This window comes from Macrotis lagotis, chromosome X (assembly GCF_037893015.1).
Source record: "Macrotis lagotis isolate mMagLag1 chromosome X, bilby.v1.9.chrom.fasta, whole genome shotgun sequence".
Classification (NCBI taxonomy): domain Eukaryota; kingdom Metazoa; phylum Chordata; class Mammalia; order Peramelemorphia; family Peramelidae; genus Macrotis; species Macrotis lagotis.
In genome coordinates, this window is record NC_133666.1 from 17,858,542 (window position 1) to 17,873,146 (window position 14,605).

Sequence of the window (14,605 nt, forward strand, 5' to 3'; positions counted from 1 at the left end):
TACACACACACACACACACACACACACACACACACAGGTGTCCTTGGGTTACTTTCATTTGCATGTGGAATATTCCTGGTCTTCAGTTAAGCTGACCTTGAATGAGGTAAGATATAGCTGTCTTTGGCTCAGTGACATGATTTTGTAATTACCCTTGGAGGAGGTTGCATCTCTAATAGGTCAGTGCCATCCCATACCCACACCCACACACAGCACTGTGTGAAATGAAAGTATATGCACTGCACCAACATTTATGCCTTTTTTTCTTTATGGGGTCTAATTTGAGGAGAAGGGGAGAGGCTATCGCTGGACCCCTGCTTCTCAGTTTCCATTTTGGACTTTTCAGGGTTTTATATAGTAAGGTGACAAGGAGTAACCACTTCTCTCTCTTTCTTTTTTTTTTTTGGCAAGGCAATGGGGTTAAGTGACTTGCCCAAGGCCACGCAGCTAGGTAATTATTAAGTGTCTGAGGCTGGATTTGAACTCAGGTCCTCCTGACTCTAGGGCTAGTACTCTATCCCCTACACCACATAGCTGTCCCCTTTTCTCTCTATATATATCAATGGACACCTTGCTGTCTTTGGTCCTTACAAGTGCTTGAGGCATCAAAGACAGAGCTGGTCTGGCTTCTCTTTATTCTCTATCACATTTCATGTTGGAAAGCCTCTCTTTACGTGACCTTGCCGATGAGAGTTATTATGCAACTTTGAAAGTACAAATTGAGGCCCCTTCACGAATGAACAAGTCAAGCAAAAATGTTTGAATATATGTCTGTCCAGATATATGTTCTATGTAATATATAATAACATATAGTACATATATTCTATGTTCTATGTATATTCTTTATAGAAGCATAACTAGACAGAGGTGTATTCTTGTGGTTACATTACACACATATGTTGCAAACTCACAAGTGATTTTAGTAGGCACTCATTTGGACTGTACTTTGTCATCAATGTGACATATGACCTTTAGATACTGTTCTTAGAAGAGAGGACTGGGAGTGGGAGAAAGACAGGACAGCTGAGAAGAGATATTCAGTTGATTCTGTGTAGCCTGAGAGTGTAGAACCAAGAACAATGCCTGGGTGTTGTTAGAAGGCAAGGGACCATAATGACTGGATCAGGAATTAGCAAGATCAAGATTCACATCTACCTCTGCCACTTAGGATTGATGAGACTTTGGGCAAGGACCTGAGTTTCCTTGTCTGCAAAAATGAGAGTAGGTTAGACAAGATGGCCTCAGAGGTCCCTTTAAGTCCTAGGTAATGTGATCCTATGATCCTATGATCCCCTGTGACGTAGCCGATTGAGCTCTGGGTCTGGAGTCAGGAGGACCTGAGTTCAAATCCTGCCTTATTAGGCACTTATTAGCTGCTGATCCAGCCCATTTAACCTCCTCCTGCTTCAGTCTCTTCATCTGTAAAATGACAATAAGAATAGCACCTACCTCACAGGATTGTTGTGAGGATCCAATGAATTACATACATACATACATACATACATGCCGATAGATAGGTAAATACATAGATATGCAGAGCTTTAGAAGCATCCAAGTGCTTTATAACTGATAGTTATCATTATTCTATGACTCTAAAATATTAGCATAGAATTTGAAGGTCTAGTATTATGGATGAGACATTGGATTTGCTCTGTTTGCTTCCAGAAGGCAGAACCAAGAACAAGAGAGAGACATTCATTCCTAGGAGACATTAGACTATGGCAAAGAAAAGATTAGCTCTTGAGTCAGGACGATGTAGGTTCAGATCTCACCTCTAACATTTATGACTTTGAACCATTATTTAACTTCTTTGAATCTTCAAGGAAAGAGGGGAGAATTTATGTGGAAAGGATAAAAAGTTCACCAGGAAATGTCTGTGGGACATCCAGCTGGAGACTTCCCAAAAGCAGTTGGGTCAGGAGAGAGGTTAGGGCTGGATAAATAAATCAGAGAATCATCTACATCAAGATAATAATTGAATCAATGAGAACTGATGAGATCAAGTAAAATAGCATAGGGGTAGATTGGTAGAGGGGTGAGGAGAGAGACCTGGGAAACACCCATGATTACTGGGAGTGACTTGGCAGAAGAACCAGCAAGGGAGACTGAGAGGAAACACCGAGGGAGGAGGCCTAGAAAAGCACAGTATCATGAAAATCCAGAAAGGCCAGAATAGCTAGGAATAGAGAGCACTCGATTATGATTAAGGCTGCAGAGATGGTAGCAAGGATAAGAACTGAGAAAAAATCATTAGACTTAACTGTTAAGAGATCACTAAACTGTTGTCCACAACAATTTTGTTTAAAGAAATAAAAATACCATTTGAAAAGAGAGAGAGAGAGAAGAAAAAGAAAAAGGAGGGAGGAGGAGGAGAGAGAGAGACAGACAGACAGAAACAGAGAGACAGAGATCATTAATAACTGGAGAGAGAGTGTTTCTTTTTGAATTAAAAGGTCAAAAGCCATGGCTAAGAAGGGAAAAAAGAAGTAGAGAACCATCTCTAGAAGATCACTGAGAAGAGGAGGAAAGATATAATAGGAACCATGAGGTCAAGTGAGGTTTTTTGAGGATGGGAGAGACATATGGGTAGGTAGTAGGCAAGCAGTCAGCAGGCAGGGAAAGAGTAAAGATTAGTAAGAGAGTGATGAAGGGGACAATTTAGTGAAGAGGAAATGATGGAAGAGGCTCTTTTACATGTAGAGGTTAGCCTTGGCAGGGAAAAGTGCTCCCTCTTCATGGGAGACAGGGGTGAAGGAGGAGTTAGTGGCCAAAAGCATATGAGTGATAAGAGATAAGGTGGAAGAAAAAAGATGGTGTTCTCAGAAAGTGGTCTTCATTTTTTAAAAAAATGAAATATGAAGTGATGATTTCAAGGTTGTAGAGTGGGGAGATGGGGAAGGGAGGGAGAGCCATGAGAGGGTTGAAGAGGGATGAAAGAGCCACTGGAGTGAATGGGGGAATAAATTGATTATGAAGTATAAAAAGCATTTCCTTGCTGTAGTGAGGGCTCAAGTGTGAGTATGTAACATACACTGTAGATGAAATCACCAGCAGTTTTATGACCTTTTCCAGCTCTCTGCTCAGCAGCCTTTGAATAGGAGTGAAGTGGGAAGTGGTCAGAGTAATTCAAGGTAGGGGTTTAGAAAGGGAAAGGACAAGGGACTCTAGTGTAAAGGACAGTATAGAGTTGAATTGTTCACCAAGGGGTCAAGATAGAGAAGGGAGAAAAGTTTAGTCACTATATGGATGATGGTCTGGGAAAGAACTGAGGGATGAAGGATCTGAAGTCACAGAGAGGATACGAAACAGAGTTAGGGGTTTGAAGGCAGGAGAAGTGGAATGATAGAAAGTTAGAATCAGACGAAAGAATTTCAGAGGTATAAATATGGCAGCAGAACACTTGTGGTGATGGCAAGATCAAGGATAGGACCCATCTTGTGGATTGCTGCAATGGGATGGAGGAGAAGGTCATGGAAATGAGAAAATTGAGCAACTGAAAACACATGGTACTTGAGCGAGTATCAGCATGTGTGCCCAAGATGCTTAGCTGTTTGTTGGTACAATAGTGAGAGCACCAGGTCTACAGTCCTGAAGACCTGAGTTCAAGTTCAACCTAAGGCACTTACTAGCTATGTAAACCTCAACAATTCACTTAGTTTCAATCTACTTTGGTTTTCTGGAAAGTTATAATGGAGGCTTACAGTTACGTAGCTTCCTTACAATTATTTTTGTTCTACTTTTTATACAGAAGTGCTGATTAGGGGCGGCTAGGTGGCGCAGTGGATGGAGCACCGGTCCTGGAGTCAGGAGGACCTGGGTTCAAGTCTGGTTTCAGACACTTAATAATCACCTAGCTGTGTGGCCTTGGGCAAGCCACTTAACCCCGTTTGCCTTGCAAAAACCTAAAAAAAAAAAAAAAAACCAAACCAAAAAAAGAAGTGCTGATTGATTAAGTTAGTGTACTTAAGTTAAAATTTTAAAAAATAATAAAATGTAAACAAGAATTATCTTAGGGGGCGGCTAGGTGGTGCAGTGGATAGAGCACTGGCAGTGCAGTCAGGAGGACCTGAGTTCAAATCCGGACTCAGACACTTAATAATTACCCAGTTGTGTGGCCTTGGGCAAGCCACTTAACCCCGTTTGCCTTGCAAAAACTAAAAAGAAAAAAAAAATGATCTTAGCCATTAAGAGATCTGGACCAAAAGTGGAACCCGGACCAAAAGTGGAACCCGAACCAAGTCTTCCTCATTCCAAGGCCAATTTAGTACAGAAGTCACTTTTTTTAATGGAAGGGGTGGTGCAGACCTTTGGGGGATACTCTCAGTGGAGAATCTTCCTCTAGCAATGCTGGCTGGTATCTGTTCTGCAACTTCCAGCCTGAGAGAATTGTCTGGATAGTAAGAGGTTAGCTGAATGATGTGCATAGTCACACAGCAGCGTGTGCCAGAATCAAGATTTGAATTCAGGCCTTGCTGACTCTGCATCCACTCTACCACACTATCTTACACAACTAAATTTCTAGTTGGTATCTACATAGCATTTATACACTTGTAAATTATTTCTTTCTCAACAATGCTTGGCAATAATTCCTACAGATGTTATTGTTTAGAACCTAAGAAAGTGGAGCTCACAGAGGTTGTGACTTGTCCAAGGTCATGCAGCAAAGTAAGTATCAGCATTCAAACAGAATGCTGAACAGCCAGAACTTATTTCTCTATCACCCTACTCTGAGAGAAGTCCAGAGAAACTCAACACCAAAAGGGTTGGCTACCAGGGCAAAGGTTGTAACTATTTTGTAAATTAAAGATTGTCCTAAAGCATGGAGGGGCTGTGGAGGTAACTTTGGAGGAAGAAAGAACATTGAGGAAATCATGGATCTGCTGAACCTTGAGAAGTTTAAATAATGAAAGTCAGGAAATTAAAGGAATGTGATTCATTTAGAAAAGGGGAACCCCGTCCCTGGCTGGAAAATGAAAGCAGGAAGTATGGCTGCCTTTATAAAGCAGAGAGGGTGATGCAGAAGAGTTCTCTGAAATGGAATGAATACCTTCCCACTTTGACATGAATGAAATCTAGAGAAAATACAGAAGGGTTGGAAAATGGGAAAATGGTTTTTTTCCATGTGCAGAAGAATTCCAATTTCTTTGATCTGGTTCCATCTTCTCAAGGCTGAGTCATCCAGTAGGCTAGCATCTTTCTCATTTTTCTCTTTCTGAATCCTGATATGTCTCACAGTACATGTAATATTCGTTTTGCATAGTTCTCCACCTCTGCAAAGTGGGAAGAAAGGTTCAATTCCTCAGGTCTTCCCCATGGTCTAGCTTGGTTCTTATAATTCCACAGTTTGATTTCCTATCTCCTTTGTTTTACAGAAGAGGAAACCAAAACCAACAAGGAGAACAGACTTACCCAAGGCCACACAGACCTTGAGTCCTGGTACTGGGACTCCACAAACTGGGCTTCTAGTCTTGGTTTTGCCATGGCTTTACTGTACAACTTTGGTTTGTTGTGTATGAGTATGGGAGAAGCAAGCAAGCCAGTTTGGCGTTCCATTCAGTCCGCAAACCTCCTATGTGACACTTAACCTTGTTCTTGGAGCCAGAAAATGGATAAAGTTTAAGCAAGACAAGACCTTGAGGAAATATCTATGGTTATAACAAGGCAACCTGCTTAGTATGTGTAATAGTATGTATTACTGAGATAATAAAGGAAGGAAATACATAGAATCAAAAGGTATCTTACATGCTGTTGTTCATCCTTCATTCTCAAAGAAGACCATGACATAAGGGAGGTGATGTCATCACAAGCACATGAATGAGATTTGAGTGAAGGGGTGCAGTGCTAATTCACCAGTCTCACTTTCTCCTCCAGAGCCATCTGGATCCTGTGGCCAGAATGAATCAAGATGACTGGTCCTGGATGTGAGGCGATCAAGGTTAAGTGACTTGTCCAAGGTCACCCAGCTAGAAAGTGTCCAGTGTCTGAGGCTGGATTTGAACTCAGGTTCTCCTGCTTTCAAAGTCAGTGCGTTAACCATTGCACTACCTAGCTGCCCTGGTATCTTAGATAGTATGTAGTCTAATTTCCCTCATTTTGACCTTGATCAAATAACTACCATTGTTCCAGACAGAAATGTATATATCTACTCTCCTCAGCCCCATCTGGCAACCCTGTAAAGACCATCTTCTCTCAATGTAAGGTCCTCAAGGACAGGAACTGACTTCAGTTTGTGTATTTGTGCCCCCAAGGTTTAGCATAGGCCTCACGAGGCACATTATAAACCCATATCATTTACTTTCGTTGTTGTTGTCATTGTTCATTTTAAAATAAGTCATATTGATACCTATATTTTCTGCAGTCGTTTCAAATGGTTCCACCCCCCCATCCCCATTCATTGAACTCTCTCATAACAAAGAAAAACAGTTAAGCAAAACCAAAGGATTCAGTGATTACTTCTGAGATGTATGAAACATTCTGTAATCAGTCTTCCACCTTTCGACTGAAAAGAGAAGGGAGACATTTTGCCATCTGTCTTTTTGGAACCAGATTGGTCAATATAATTACTCCCAATGTGTCTCCCCCCCCCCTCCAGTTTCTCCTCCACACAGTTGCCAGGGTGTCTAAAGTCCAGGGTTGCTCAAAGCATGACTTCTCCAGGGATAGGTAACCTTTCCTCTTTGACATTCAAAGCCCTTCATGACCTGGCTCTCATCTATGTTGGGAGAAACAAAAAATATCAAACCATTTTGAAACCCCTTTTCCACCCCTCCACCCCCCCCAAAAAGGCTTCAAGCCGAGCACCACCTTCGACATGAACTTGTCTTCCTTCTCAAACTGCCTTGGATTTAACTATTTTTGCCTTGGCTGGAACTATTTTGCATACACTTGTTTTTATCCTCACACTTATGTGGACATATTGTCTCTCGTGATAGAATGTGTTTGGCAAGGCTGGGTACTGATTCATTTCTGTCTTTGAAACTGTCAGAATGTAGAGGACTCATTTTTTAAGCACTCTTTTATTAAGCAAGCACTTATTAAATACTTCTTCAGTGAACTCAAACCAGGAAACATCAGGGTTGTGTGAACCTAGAACAGAACTAAAAACCCTTTTGTTCAGTTCTGGAGTGGGAACTGAGCTACAAACTGGGCCATAAACTAAGGGGTCGATCCAGAATTGGTGCGACAGTTGAGATGGTGCTTCCCCCTGATTCAGAGGAGTCCAGGCAATCCTCTGAATATTTTTCACCCGTTTGTTCCATGGTGAAGGAAAGCCTTTAAAATGACTACTGAGCCATAAATGGGTTGATCTAATCAGCTCCCATGGATCCAATTATCCTTCCCATGTAGATAATTATCAAATCAATTTATCTAGCCCTAATTACAATGCCCCCATTCTGAGATAGGTTTTCATCACCCCAGGCCTACACTCTCTACCTCAATTCTCTCTCCACTCCAGGCCATCCTCCGCTCAGCTGTTAAAGTGATTTTCCTAAGGTGCAGGTCTGGCCACGTCCCCCCCCCCCAACATTCAATAAATTCTAGCAGACCCCTAATGCCTCCAGTATCAAATATTACTACTATTACTACTAGTCCTTTGGTATTGAAGAGGACCACACTGATCAACCAAGAGATTGACAGTGTGAGCTGCACAATTACATTTATTCTAGTGAGGGGAATGTAGTGCAAGGCAGCCTTCTCACTTGTGGTTACCAGAATCCTTCCTATGACTTGATTGCTAGGAAACAGGACTATTGGAGCTGGTCTGACTGCTGCAGGGGTCTCTTGGTCTTAAATTGGTTTTGCTTCTTCCCATATCCGTGAGGCACCATGGCATACCATCAATGTCGGGCAACCACCAGCATGTGATATTTGAAGATGGGATTTGACAATCTGATAAATCCTAACCTGTCTCTCAATGGACTAATCCTCAGTTTGGGCTTTTCTTTCAGACTTCCCTTGGTTTTTCTTCCTCCCATATTTGCGAGGCCCCATGGTGTACCCCCAAAAGTCAGGCAAGCACCAGAATGTGATATCTGGCGATATAATATGACAACGATATAAAAGAGGGCAGCTAGATGATGCTGACCCTGGAGTCAGGAAAACCTGAGCTCAAATATGACACTTACTAGCTGTATGGATGTCAAGATGGTCCTCACTGTCAAGGGTCCCCTAATCTAATAAAGGAGATGTAATATGCACATGTACAAAGGTCAGTGTGATAGGGGCAAAGGAGAGAACCAAAGAGCTCTAAGAAAATTTAATGGAGAAGGGCACTTTGGTTGAAGAGAAAGAAAGCTTCCCAGAAGCAGGAAAAGGCAGACAGGAGGAAGGGGTGAATCACATCTCAGAATGGTACCCAAATTCCTGAGCTCATAGATGTCGAATTGGAAGGGAACTCTCCAGAGATGATCTAACCCCTTAATTTTACAGATGAAGAGATTGAGGTTGAGAGGAATTATATGACCTGTACAGAGCTACACAAGTAGTAAGCCATCAAAGAGGGGAAATCTGAATCTAGGTCTTTCTGACTCCAGGTCTAATAATCTAATCACTAGTTCAATATGCTCATTTCCCTTATTATACAGAGATCAAGTGGCCTCTTCTGTCATAAGAGGCAATCATACTGTGAACTCATCCTTCTGGAGAGCCAATTGAAATTACGCCAAAGGGCAACAAAAATGTGCATATTCTTTGATCCAGCAATACCACTACCGGGTCTATACCCAAAGAGATAATGAAAAAGGGTTTTTAAAAATATCACTTGTACAAAAATATTCATAGCAGCCCTGTTTGTGGTGGCAAAGAATTGGAAATCAAGTAAATGTCCTTCAACTGGGGAATGGCTTAGCAAACTGAGGTATATGTACGTCATGGAACACTATTGTTCTATTAGAAACCAGGAGGGACGGGAGTTCAGGGAAGCCTGGAGGGATTTTCATGAACTGATGCTGAGTGAGATGAGCAGAACCAGATAAAACGTTGTACACCCTAACAGCAACATGGGGGTGATGATCAACCTTGATGGACTCGCTCATTCCATCAGTGCATCAATCAGGGACAATTTGGGGCTGTCTGCAATGGAGAATACCATCTGTGTCCAGAGAAAGAACTGTGGAGTTTGAACAAAGACCAAGGAGTATTACCTTCAATTTAAAAAAAATGTTGTCCCATGTGCTACATGATTATGCTATTTCTAATATGTTATTTTTTCCTCAAGGATGTTTTTTCTCTCAACACATTCAGTTTTGATCAATGTATAGCATGGAAACAACGTAAAGATGATCAGATTGCCTTCTGTGGGGGAGGGGGGAGGGAAGGGACGGTGGGGGGATGTGTAAAATATAAAATCTTACAAAAATGAAAGGTAGCAGGGGCAGCTAGGTGGTGCAGTGGATAAAGCACCGGCCCTGGAGTCAGGAGTATCTGGGTTCAAATCCGATCTCAGACAATAATTACCTAGCTGTGTGGCCTTGGGCAAGCCACTTAACCCCATTTGCCTTGCAAAAACCTAAAAAAAAAAATGGAAGTACAAAAATGAAAGGTAGCAACTACTATTGTATATAATTGGAAAACAAAAATATTTATATAATAAAAAAAGAGATAATTATATCTGTACTCAAGCCTGGCAGAGTTATTGGGATGAAAGTGCTATGGACATGGGAACTTTGAGAGATGAGGTAGTGTGATGACTGGAGTTATTTCGGATGAGACTGAGCCAAGGACTTTGGAATCTGAGAGCCTGGGTTCTAATCTCACCTCTGGGATTACCTAGTAGATTTTTGGATAAATCATTTCCCCTCCCTGGGTCTCAGTTTCTGTAAAATGAGGGGGTTGGAAAAGAGATGGCTTCTGAGGCTTCTTCCAATTCTAGAACCAGGACCCTATGAAACTCTGACCACACTCCCTCATTTCCTTTCATTTGCTTTATATATACTTCTAGGACTATTATTTCCTTGAGCTAGAGCTGCAAGGGATCATGAAGCCTGCATAATACAACCCTCTCATTATGTAAATAAGTACCTGAGACTTGGATAAGTTAAGGGACTTGTCTAAGGTCACATTATGTAGTGACCCCCCCCCACACACACACACACACACATCTCTACTGTCTACCACAGGGCCTGGATCTTAGGGGGCACTTAATTGTTGATTTGACTCATATAACTCTTTTTAAAAGTTGCAAAGACCTTGATCTCATTTGATTCTCCCAATAACTAACTGTGGGAAGGCAAGTGCATTCATCTCCATTTAATAAAGATGTAAAGTTAATCAGAGAGAGAGATACAAAATTGATCAGATGCTTCTATTATCTCTTTTAAAAGAATGTGATTTCTAGGAGGGGGTAGATGAAAGAGGGGGAAATAAAGATTTGTGTAGAAATACTCATAGAAACCATATTCATATAAGTAAAAACCTAGAAAAATGAGGTGGGTAGATCCTATCATTGAAGGAAACCCAGAAACACAGAGTAGTGAAGAGACATCTGCCCTCCTACGAGTGATTCCTGGAATGTTTTTTAACCTCTGGGCTTTACACAACCACAAAACTAAGTCACAGAGGAAAGACATGAAACTTATGTTGAGTGAAGTGAGAAGGACCAAGAGAACAAGAACCAAGTACAATAACAGCAACATCAGGTGATGATCAACTATGATGGATTTAGCTCTCCTAAGCAATACAATGATTCAAGACTAGTCCAAAAGACTTGGGATGGAAAACTCAAGAGAAAGAACTATGGAGTCAGAATGCAGACCAAAGCAGACTATTTTCACTTTTTAAATTTGTTTCATCTTTATCCCCTTTTTCTCATGTTTTGCATCTTTTATTATGGTTCTTCTTTCACATGACTAATATGGAACTATATTTAACATGATTATACATATATAACCTATATGAGATTCCTCACAGTTGTGGGAAAGGGGAGGCAGAAAAATTTAGACTCAAAATCAGTGAAAAAAACTATGATGTAATTGAAAAATAACATAAAATACTATTAAGTGAGGGAAAAAGAGACGAAATTTCAGAGAAGGTGCCAACCTATATCACTAGAGGATTCTCTCAGTGGAAAGTTCCCTATGCTGGTATTTCTCTAATTTTTCCACTGTGATAGTTTAAACAAAACTTCGGTAGAATTCTTAGAGCAAACCCTATATTATTTCTTTTAGTGCCTATTAACAAACAAGATTCATTTTTTTTTCTAAAAAAAGGCAAAAAGCAAATACCAAGTTGTGGGTGCTTCAAGGGTCCCTTGTAGCAATGAGAGACATTGTCCTAGTGCAGTGCTCATGCTTTTACCAGCACATGTAGATGGCTATATAAGAAATTCTAACAATCTGTTCCCCCTGCCACCAAGCAGAACATGGATTCATAAGGGGACACGAAAGCAGGACATGCTAAGAATTATTGTTTTGATTATTGTACCTATTTACATTGTCTTCTTTAAACCATCATTGTCTAATGCCATATAGTGACAACAAACAACAATTGAGATCAACTTAGTATTCTCAAAGTACCAAAGGACATGATATTCCCAAAGGGGTCATCCTAGGACAGTAAAAATGGAATATTCCTTTTTCCCATCTTTGAGTCAGTCTGCTTTTTCCTTTAGAGGTGCCATCATTCGTGCCCAATTTTATGGGCCCTGATGGTATTTAGGTTGGTCCCCCAATGGTTCCTTTTTCTAAAAGTAAAGCATTAGTAGGCACTATTCATTCATCTTTATACTGGTTTTGAGGTTTACAAAAGATTTTGTTTAAATTCTCTCCTTGGATTCTTAGAATCAATTTCTAACCTTCCTTTTATAGATGAGGAAAGTGAACAGTAATTTGCCTTGTCACAGGCCCAATCAGAGTAGAAATGGAAGGAACCCCAGAAGCCAAGTCAAATCTACTCATTTTACCAATGAGGAGCTGAAGCCCACCTAGAGAGACTGAGTGATTTAGGTCAGGTCATACAAGTAGTGTCAGAGGTATGATTTGAACCCTCAAACTTCCAATTTAGTGTTCTTGCCACTGCCCCACCTTATTCCTACTAGAGCTTCCTTTCTTATTACCCATGTGAATTACTGCAATAGTATACCAGGTCTTCTGACTTCACACTTAACCTTCCCAATCTCTCCTTAATAGAGCTACCGATTAGCTTGCTGGAGATCTGATTATATCATTCCCATCTAAAACATTCAGTGCTCCCTCTCTATTGTCCCCTGAAAAAAATTCAAACACCTTTCCCTTCCATTTAAAGCTCTCTGCAGTTCTTTGTCTTGCCTTTCTGGCTTTATCTCATCCCATCACATGACCAGATGTGATTGCTCTGCACAAACCTAGCATGGCACCTATGGGAATTTGCTCACTTTATTCCCTTTCTCCCCCTCCAACTATTGAATTCCTGCTCATCCTCCAAAGCCCAACTTGCCTGGCCTTCTCAAATAAAACTCCGACAGAACTTCACTTTGATACTCCCCCCTCCCCATGAAGCACCCAGCACTTCACCTAGTTCACATATATTATGGTTACTTATGTTTTTATCTTATTCCATTGGACACTCCTTCCCTCCCCAGAATTATCTTTGCTAAACTTTCTTTCACACCATTACAAAATACGCATAGTAATTGCTTAATAAATGATTTATTGAATTAAATATGTTGATGCAAAAAATAACCTGCTTATGGGAAGAAGGGAGATCCTTAATGAGTGATTTATGGTAGACATAGGTAAGGGACGCATGAAATGAGAAAGGATTGGAATGAATGAATGGGTCCTTATCTGTAGAATTCAAAAGTCTATGAAATCACTCAAGATACCAAAATTATTTCTTGTCTGAAAACCTTGGTAAACTCAAACACTTCAGATTTCTAAGGCCAGTTGGTCATCAAGTTAGAAGTTAGTACATTCTGACATGGTCAACACACTTTGACTTTGTATTTGATATTGGCAATGAGTTTGTCAGACCCTTGTTTTTCCTCACAAAATGAAGACAAATCTCTGCCTCGACATCTTTTTTTGACAGAAGCCCAACTGTCAAAGTCAGTCAGGACAGGGGTGGGGAAACTTTTTTTCTGCCAAAGGCCATTTGGATATTTATAACATCATTCATGGGCCATACAATCAACTTAAAAATTAGCCTGCTATATTTGGTCAAACATTGAATTCACCCCTAAAAAGCTCTTAGATTTATTGAATTTCAAGTCCTGCCTGCAATTGTTAGGGCAGTAGCGGAACAACTGAATTCACAGACCTTAATATAGACCACAGGCCAGATGTTCACTGCCTCTAGTCTAGGAAAACCTACCATCGCTTCAGCTTCGTAGGACTTTAAAAGGGCAGTCAGCACTATGATGATGATGGTGTTTTGTCTTTTGTTCTCAAAGACCGTGACATCAAACATGATGCTATGACAAGCAAGATTTGAGGGGATGCTGTGCTAAGTGACCAGTCTCACCTTCTCCTTCAGAGTCATCTGGGTCCAGGGGCCAGATATAGAATCAGAATGACTGGAGATGGCCTTGGAAACAAGGGAATCAGGGTTAAGTGACTTGACCAAGGTCACACAGTTAGAAAATGAGGCTGGATTTGAACTCCCATCCTCTTGACTCTAGGGGTGTTCTATCCACTGTGTCACAAAAACTAGCCCTTCTAGAAAGCTGATAAATTGTTAGCTACCTTAAAAAGATCTTTACAAATACTAATCATTCACTGCATGATCACTTAGCAAAGCCCAGGATGCTGAAGAATATCTATAACAGTGTTCTATTCTATGCTTTCAGATCTGCAAAGAACCTTTCTCCCAATGACTCTTAATGTAAGCATGTAAGCTCCCTGGAGCAAGGGACAGATTCATTTGGAATCTTTTAATACCCAGTGTCTATCACAGGACTTGGGTGCAACACAACACTAGGAAAAGTAGCAATAGAAGTATCATTCTCATTTCATAGATGGGGAATCTGAGTCTCAGAAGGTAAATTTATTGCTTATCAATATACAGTGGTTAAGTATCTAAAGTGTTTACCCTCTGGTCTCCCAACTACAAGGCCAGTCCTCTCCTTTCCCATAGTCCAGAGTCTTATTTGAAATTAAGTGTCTGCACTAAATTCTTTGACCACATGACACATTACAGTGATGAAGAGCTAGCATACAAAGTGAAGAAAATAAAAGGCATTTTAAACACACAGACAAATGACTTAATCAACACGAAACTTTTTAATAAAGAACACAAAATACCCAAAGACTCACTCTTTGAAAGGACATGTATTTACATTATTTACCAACTTCGGAAAGCCTCAGTACCCACTGTGAACCTGTTAGGAAACATGGCAAAGATTTCATGTGTGCTTAAGGGTAAAAGCAAGTCACGAGCCCTCTGAGGACTCTGCAGTGAAAGAGCACGTTCCCGTATTTTCAGCCAAGCTTTGAACAGGCTTCCTAGGCTAGTTCCATCCCCTCCCCATATGCATCCTTTAGATACAACTCATGGAGAGTTGTTCTACAAAAGCCTATTCCATTTGGGATGGAATGCTGCTGGACTCTTGCAATTAAAACCGATCCAAAAATAACAGTGAGCAAAATGTCCAATTAGATGTTTCTGGATGGACAGGTGACATATCAGTTTA